The sequence below is a fragment of the Myotis yumanensis genome, unplaced genomic scaffold (assembly GCF_028538775.1).
Source record: "Myotis yumanensis isolate MYYU_CA2020_CCGP unplaced genomic scaffold, mMyoYum1.0.hap1 SCAF_2, whole genome shotgun sequence".
NCBI lineage: Eukaryota > Metazoa > Chordata > Mammalia > Chiroptera > Vespertilionidae > Myotis > Myotis yumanensis.
In genome coordinates, this window is record NW_027223753.1 from 145,037,393 (window position 1) to 145,046,199 (window position 8,807).

At 39.2% G+C, this 8,807-nt stretch overlaps 1 pseudogene; it reads left to right on the forward strand.

Annotated features, from left to right (window-relative positions):
* The first annotated feature begins 5,432 nt into the window (after positions 1-5,432).
* Positions 5,433-6,290, forward strand: LOC139002119 (histamine N-methyltransferase pseudogene; annotated as a pseudogene).
* The last annotated feature ends 2,517 nt before the right edge of the window (positions 6,291-8,807 follow it).

Here is an 8,807-nt window from a genome sequence, read left to right on the forward strand (position 1 = left end):
TTTAAGTCCTTCAATGTCTGCTTTAACCACCATTTGATAACTATTCCTCCTTAACTCAAAGCAATTCTGGAAATGCACTGAATTTAATGGCTTATAACAGGATGTAATCAGGAGTGTCCATCTCCACTTACCTAAGGAAGGCCAAGTAGAATCATCTTCAGGGGTTGATAAGGCTGCTGAAGAAAAGATGCTTTCTGTGAAATCACAATCTATTTCTTTTTTAAAATATATTTTTATTGATTTCAGAGAGGCAAAAGAGAAGGGGAGAGCTGGAAACATCATTCATGAGAGAGAATCATTGATCAGCTGCCTCCCACACGCCCCACACTGGGTTGAGCCCACAACCCAGGCATGTGCCCTGACTGGGAATTGAACCATGATCTCCTGGTTCATAGGTTGATACTCAACCACTGAGAAACACTGGCCGGGCAAGATCACAATCTTTAAGGACCAGCCGAGTCAGGAGCTTCCAGGAGCCACCTTGACATGACATGGAGACAGCCAGAGAATAAAGCCAAGAAGAGGTGAGCAAGGCATGATTTAGAATTTTGTCCTCTCAGAGAGTTGCCACCAGCCACCTGTGGCTTTTTACACTGGATTTCATTAAAATTAAATTGAATCATTCATTTACTGAGTTGCTAATATCTTCACTTCAAGGCTCAATAGTCATACAGGCTGTTGTATTAGACAGTTCAAACAGAACATTTCTTTCATCACAAAGCATTTGGTCAGACAGCATGATCTAGAACAGGAGTAGGGAACCTTTTTTCTGCCAAGGGCCATTTGGATATTTATAACATCATTCACCGGCCATACAAAATTATCAACTTAAAAATTAGCCTGATATATTTGCTCAACTATTTAATTAACTTACCCCTAATGCCCTGGCAGGGCAAGACCAAATGATTTTGTAGGCTTTATAAGGCCCAAGGACCAGACATTCCCCATCCCTGATCTACAGAAAGAAAGAGTGCTTACCTAAAGTTGGATCCACCTTAAATTCCATTTTGGCTTAAGCTAAAATAATGAAATCTTGTTTAAGTTATATTTCTAACCTTTGAAAAATTTATGAGCAGAAGCTAGCCCTCAGGCCTATTTCCCAGAAGCAGAAAACAGATAACACACAACCTTCTCACATTTTCCCAATTTCTTCCCATGACCTTTCCTGACAAGACTCAGCCTCACCCTCCCCTTCCCCACCCCTCAGAAGGAAATCTAGGGGTAGGGGTTTGGTAGGTGTTACCACAAGCCAGTATCTACATTTCAAAAATAAACAAAACTGGGCCTCAGAACTAATAGTAGGGGAAAGAGCTGAGCTCCCTTCTGATTTTCACAGAGGTGACTGGGCATTTTAAAAGGAGAATAGGGTGTAGAGAATGGGAGTAAGCAGAAATTCAAAACTACAAAGGATGAGTGAGTGTAAAGGTGATTGGAACAGACAGCTGTCCGCTTGCTGGGAGATTACTGAAGTTATCCTTCCAGGGAGCCTTCCTGAAGACTACATCTCAAAGGCATGGCTTTTCAGGTCCCTGAGAAAGAAGCCCCTGACGCGTAGGAGATGCATCTACATCTCAAAGGATTAGAGAAAGGATTTGGGATTGTAAACCCTTTTTAGTAAATGTTCTAAGAAAGTGAGATCAGGTGTTGACTAGAACCAAAAGCCTATTCTTCTGATAGCCCTAAGCTTTTCCAGACAGGGATTTCAAAAGGGACTTGGTTGTCTCAGGAACCACAGACCTTAGGCTATCAGAAACCATGTTAAAGTTTGGCCAAGCTATTTAGTGCAGGGATTTGAATGGGGTATTTGTGCCAGGAGTTCTTTGTAGTTTTTGCTATACAGATTTTTCCAGAATGCATAGGCAAACATAAATTATGTAATTTAATACACAAGGCAACCCTCTGATGTAGGAATCATTATTCCATTTTATAGTTAAGGGAACCTAAGCTCAGAGGGCTTAAATCACTTGTCGAGGTCACATACTAATACACTGAAAAGCATATTGGAACCCAGATTTCTCTGAGAAAATACCGTGTTTTTCCTTATATCACCCATAACTTTGTCTCCCTACAGATCTCCCTAATTTTTCATGCATGTTTCTGTAACCAGTTTTCACAAAAGTGCTCTTGCCTTTAAATGACAAAGCCCATAACATATGAGTCGGAAAAAAGAAACCTCACAAAATGTCAGAAACTTGTGATTAACAGGCAGCAGGTGTACAAACTGCAAATTTGAGACTCACATCCATTGTCATCTCAGCAAATGGCTTGTTCCCAAAGTTGCTGAAGGGGGAAATTTGATTATCTTTGCTTCCCCAGAAGACTGATAAATCGAATTCAGACTGCTATTGTTCCAGATACAGCCCGAATCTTCCATAGGATTTTAATCAGCGGCAGCATTATGTAGCATATGGGAGCTATTTGGCTGAAAGGAGACTCCAACTGTCAGGGGCACATCTGCCCAACATGAAAGGAAAATAATAATACGGAATAATAGGACTTTCTTATCCATAGAGAAGCTTCCCTCTGAGAAACTCCAAGGTTTATGGTCCTATATCTTCACAGCATCCGGTTTGGTGGGTCAGGGAACTACTTGACTGTATTCCTGGATGCTGACTGGCTGCTTCCACCATTTTCATCTCTTATATAGCTCGCTCTCTATTCCCATCTATAAATCCTATCTCTTTTCAACTTTCTGTCTCTTCTGTTCTCTTTAGTTTAATGAATAACTCTCACCCATCCTTCCTCTTTTATACCCCTCTATCCTTCATTCCTCTTTCTGATTACTAATTCTCTTTCTTTACTACTCTATCTTATTAAAAGCCTAGATGGGAAATCAGGGTTAATCAGAAATTAATTCTATAGCTCAATATATCATCCTTTATAATACATCAGTGGTCAAATGTAGAGATCACTTCACTTACTCACTCCCATAGTCACCCAAAGTTTAGTGATATTTGTTTCAGGACTCAAAGATAAGTAACATGGGGTCCTTTCTTTCAAGCATGGAAAATAAATATGAACAGCTAATGACAACACAATGTGGTAAGTGCTATCATCTTACTGAGCCCATTGAAGTATAGGAAAGACAAAGAAGGTTAGCAACGTGGTGTCTGTGGTGGCTGGTTCCTAGAGCTTTCAGGTCTGGTTCCAGAGCCAGGCTCAGAAATCAAACATAAAGCTTCTTTTTATTCCCCTTTTCTCTCTCTTGATCTTTCTTGACATACTTCAACCACCACACACTCAGAAAGGTTGTGAAAGGATCTTTTGAGAGATTGGTTAACAATCTTACACATGCCAGACACTGGCATTGACCAAGTGCATCTGTGAGTTGATGAGTCAGCTCTTTATTTTAAGTTACCTAGGAGTGAAATCAAAAACTCTTGATATATATATATATTTCTATTTTCCAATTGCAGGAAATTTGAAGAATGAACTACTGGTGCTAGTAGGAAGCAAAACAGGATTTTAAAATAAAGTGTCAAGACCTGAGTATCACATCCCTGTATTTTGTCCAAAATGTGAAATCCAAAGTAGTGAGCTAGCAAATGTCAGTGTTATGCCCTCAGGTAACAGACAGACTTCAGCAGATGACAGAGAGAAGGATGGTTGAAAAGAGAAATGGCCAGTGAGTGACATACTCCATTAGTGCTAGGCCATGTCAGAAGATGTGATTTCCTTCCCATGACCCTAGGTCTAGTTAACTACTCCAAAATTTCAACTGCCAGAAGTTATAGGAGTTGTTTTCTTTACCATGGTATTGACATTGAAGTACTCAAGCAATGAAAAGGAATGCCTAAAGTAATGGGTGCTTTCAAAAGAAAATCTACATTGATTTTGTACAAGGATGGGAATTCAGTAAAATTGAATTCTTCTTCCAGAATCAATAATGAGAAAAACAAACAAAACCCTCTTCCATTAGCATCAGATCTTAGGAACAATCGGGCAGAAGAACAATTCTGGGTGTCTCAGACAAGGCCTGAAAATAAGGCTCTAATCACCTGTGATTCTGAGAGGGGTGATAGTGTTGAGGTTTGATATTGAGCATAAAAATTAGGGTCAATAGGGTTAAGGTAAGATTGTAATAGAGCCCATTAAGTTTTATAAATTGAAGATATAATCATTTTTTTCTGCTTTTATAAACACAGTGCCTGGGACAAAATAATGCTAAATAAAGGTTTGTTGCATGCATGAATGAGTAAACAAATAAATAGATACTATTACCAAATGCTTCAAAATAAAATTAAAAATGATTTGCTTAAAAAATTGTAAAAAGACTATAACAGACTATCCTTGACTTAATGATGGTTTTACTTTACCATGGTGCAAAAGCAATACACATTCAGTTAGAAACCATAGTCAAATTTTGAATTTTGATCTTTTCCCAGGCTAGCAATATGCAATAAAATACTCTCTCATGATGCTGGGCAGTGGCGGTGAGCTGCAGCTCCTAGTCAGGCACACGATCACTGGGGTAAACAGTATTCTACAGTGTACTGGGTTTCTAGTGCTTTATGGATATGGTGCTTTTTGTTTGCATCTTCCATCATGTCTACAAAATGTCTATCTCTATTTCCCACTCGGGTGAGAAGAAGAAAAAAAAAGCAATTATTCTTGAAATGAAACTCAAATCGTTGCCTAAATGCAGGCTAATGTAACTATTCTGAACAATTTAATGTAGGCTACTCCAAGCTATGACATTCAGTAGGTTTGGTGTATTAATTGCATTTTTTACTTATAATACTTATTACTAATTTATGATGGGTTTAGGGTGGGTTTATAACCACGTCGTAAGTATATGCAAAAGCCACATGCGAGGAACTAATGAAAAAACTATATATACTAGTAAAAACTCCCAGACCTCCATATTAAACTCCCAAATTTAATAATCTTGATTTGCACAGACAACACTGCTCTTTCAAAACTGATACATATTAGGCTTACTGGATAACTGTTCAACAAGTATCCCCAAAAGTCCCATTGTCTTCACACAATGGAATTGTTTTTTCTATCATCATTGAGAGAGTAGGATTTAGGGACAAAGAGTTCTGCACTATGAAGTTATTCAGGGACCCTAATCTTTTAGATCTCCTACCACAAAGTTCTCTGCTGGGTCCCCTACATTCAGCCAGCAAATGGTGGAAGGCAGAAAGCCTGTGGCCAGTGGTGTAGGAGGTTTTGTAGTCCAGGCATGAAGATAAGGATATCAGTCTCTGACCACACTCCACTGGTCAGAGTTTAGTATTTGACTTTAAGGTAGAAAGGCTGAAGAGTTTCATTTTGATTAAATAACAGGCACTGTCAGTTTTTAAGTGAGGAAATTTCCAAGATGAAAGTGAGGAATTATAATAACCATGCTGAATAAAAGAAATTAGCAAGGGGATAAACTAGAGACAGGGAGACCTGTCAAGAAGCTACTGCAGAGAAAACTAAATATGGCCTCTTCCATGAGGAACCTGTTTCCTGATCACAGCAGATATGTGGAATCTTTTCTGAGGTTTCTCAACAATTCCACAGAATACCAGTGCATGCAGGAATTCACGGATAAGAAGCTGCCAGGCAGAATAGCAAGGATCAGAGACAACAAATCAGAAATTAAGATTCTAAGCATTGACAGAGGTGAGATGAAATTGACCTTCAAATTCTCTCCAAAGTGCAGGCTCAATACCCAGGAGTTCATATCAACAATGAAGTTGTTGAACCACGTGCTAAACAAATTGCCAAGTATAAAGAGTTTGAAGCCAAGTCATAAGACCACAAGGACATAAAGTTTGCTTGGTATAAGGCGACGTCATCTAAATGTCAAAATAGAATGATGGAAAAAAAGAACTTCAGAAAAGGACTTTATTCATATGATTCAGATTCTGTATTATGTAAAAGACATCCCAGTTTTCCTGAAATTCTCCCATAGTCTCTTAGATACCAAGGCTAAGATTCTCATAATTCTTGTGTCAGGGGAACCAGTATCTGGGACAAGCTATGGAAAAAGTACGGATCCCGCTTACCCTGGAATGACCTCTGCCAGCATGTCATGTTGACCAGTCTCACTCAGATGCTGGGCAAGTTGGGGGTTAAGTATGAGTGTTATGAACTTCTGACTGTTTCATTGATGACAATGAAAATGGGGACCTGCTTTGGGATTTTTTTACAGAAACCTGCAACTTTAATACAATAGCACCTCCCGATCTCAAAACAGAAATGTGAAAACTCTGAAAGAGCCTGAATTCACTGTAAAAAAAGAAGGAAAGGTTCTTTCCAATAATAGTCTCAGTTTCATAGTAGTTGACGCATAAATATCAATCATAAGAGTGTATTCAAAAAGTTAATTTTAAACAATGTTGATCATTTATCCCTGTATTAAAATTACAAATATATCCCAAAATATAAATAATTGCCTTTTATATGTAAAATCTATAAATATTCCAAGACATTCTTGGACTTCCATGTACTATCTATAATAATGAAAGCATAATATGCTAATTAGACCAGATGTCCTTTCGAATGACCTTCCAGATGAAGCCAGGGCTGGGAGGAAAGCCCAGGTCCTGGGTGCCAGAGGGAAGACAGTGCCAGCAGCTGGGGGAAGGAAGGCCTTCTCTTGCACGAATTTTGTGCATCAGGCCTTGAGTCTATTAGTGTATACTAGTATATAAAATCTAAGCAACTATTATGACTGGTCAACCACTCGACTGGTTGACCAGTCACTGTGATGTGCACTGACCACCAGGGGGCAGATGCTCAATGCAGGAGCTGCCCCCTGGTGATCAGTGCACTCTCACAGTCAACCTCCCGCAGTCCCTCCCCCTGGCCGGCCAGCCCCAATTGATCCTGATTGGGACTGGGTGAGACAGCCTGATCAACCCCGACCACTGGCCAGGCCAAAGGACCCCACCCGTGCACGAATTTGTGCACAGGGCCTCTAGTCATATATGATATTGTTGACCTTATCCTACCCCTTCTCCAGGTAAAGAAACCACCTGCAGGCTAAATACCACAACTAAGTTTCATTGGCTTATTGACAATAAAATCCTTTCCATTTGTTAATTGTACTGGAATTTCCTAGAACACCAAAAAGTATGTACTATTGCTTACTGATACTTGGAACACTGAGAAAGTGTATGTTTATTGATTTTCCCCTTTTATGAAGAAGCATTTGTCTTGTACATTCTTCCATTATAGTTTCTATTTTATTTTTAGTGATTACTAAAAGTAAGCACTTTAGGATATTACAATTTTTTTAAAAAGCTATTGCAGTAATATGGGCAAAAAATGAAGAGGCCAAGACCAATACAGTAGAAAAAGAATGACAAGAAAATTATAAATATGAAAGATATATTGACTGATTTGTTGAGTGAGCAAAAATAAACAAAAAACAAATAACAGTCCTGGGTTTTATATACGTATATTTAAATTTGCATGGTCTTTTAGTTGATTGATACATGTTTTGTTGATTTGATATGCCCCCCCAAATTAAATTAGGATAATAAAAATATTTAGATGTGAAGAAGAGTGACTAGAGTATGGTATCCAAGGGTGTCAAGGAAATCTAATGAGGAATCAAGGAAAAAAAAACAAATATAAGAAATGTTTTGGGATTCTGAGGGTTTTGAAATCAATGTGTGACAGGAAATTGTGTCATCAGAAATCAATGTGTGACAGGCAATTAAGTGTCAAAAGTGAAAAAATTGCACCCAGAACATTTCCCCATATTTGTTATGTTGCTATTCGCCACAATTGTCAAATACTCAGATGCCGATAAAATGTTTGAATAAATAATTCCATTTTAACTGTGGCAACTGGCTTATAGCACACATTTTGGAGGATTCTGCAAAGATGTTATTTTTAGTGCTTTGAAGAGAAAAAATTGTACCTGGGGGAGGTTCACGGGTAACCAATTAATCAGATTGATCTAATGAGAATTAGATTTAATCACACTGCTGGTATGCATTGTAGGAATCAACTAATGCTCCATAAGTTTAAAATACACAATGCAAAGCCCATTATTAGACCAAAAGCAGGGTGCCATTAGTCCCTGGGAAAATAAATATGTACTTTTTAAAGCCTTCCTGCAACCATTCAGCAGTTTGTGACAGATGTGAGCACAGCAGCAGGGCTGAGCACACGGCAATCCTGTTGGTGAGAGTAACAGCCAAAGCCAGGAATGGAATGTGAACCAGCATTTCAGTCTCCTCACACATGCCAGCCTCTCCTCTGAGCCACACCTGGGGCCGATTACCAGAGAATCCCAGGATGTTCTCCCTATAGAGTGCCAGCCAAGGTAAAAGAAGAGAGACTTTTTTTTCCCTCTGGGGTGTCTACACATTTAATTATTTTTATTATTACTATTTTAAAGAGAATAGTTTAATAAACTATTAATGTGTCAACCAAGAGAGCATGCTTTACAGCCCTTCTACTTCTTAAAGGACATGGGGCCCAGCTGCTGGGCTCTGATGGTGCTGAGGTGGCACCTCCCCAGGTCTGGGCCCCTCAACGAGGCAGGAATGCTAAGACAAGACTGACGGGTGACTTTCACTGAAGGCCCACTGTTCTTGGGCACACCGTCCTTAGACTCCAAGAGAGTGTTAGGGTCAGAAGTGGAATATTGGGGACCAGCTGTAATTATCCTATATAATAAAGAGGTAATATGCAAATTAACCCTCAAGCCCTCACAAGATCAGGTTTAAACTGGCAGTTGAAGAGGGTGCAGGCTGGGCTGAGGGGACCCCCACCCCGATGCATGAATTTCATGCACCAGGTCTCTAGTAAGAAATATTAATCATGCTCTATTAACAATTATTGTTTTGTTTTGA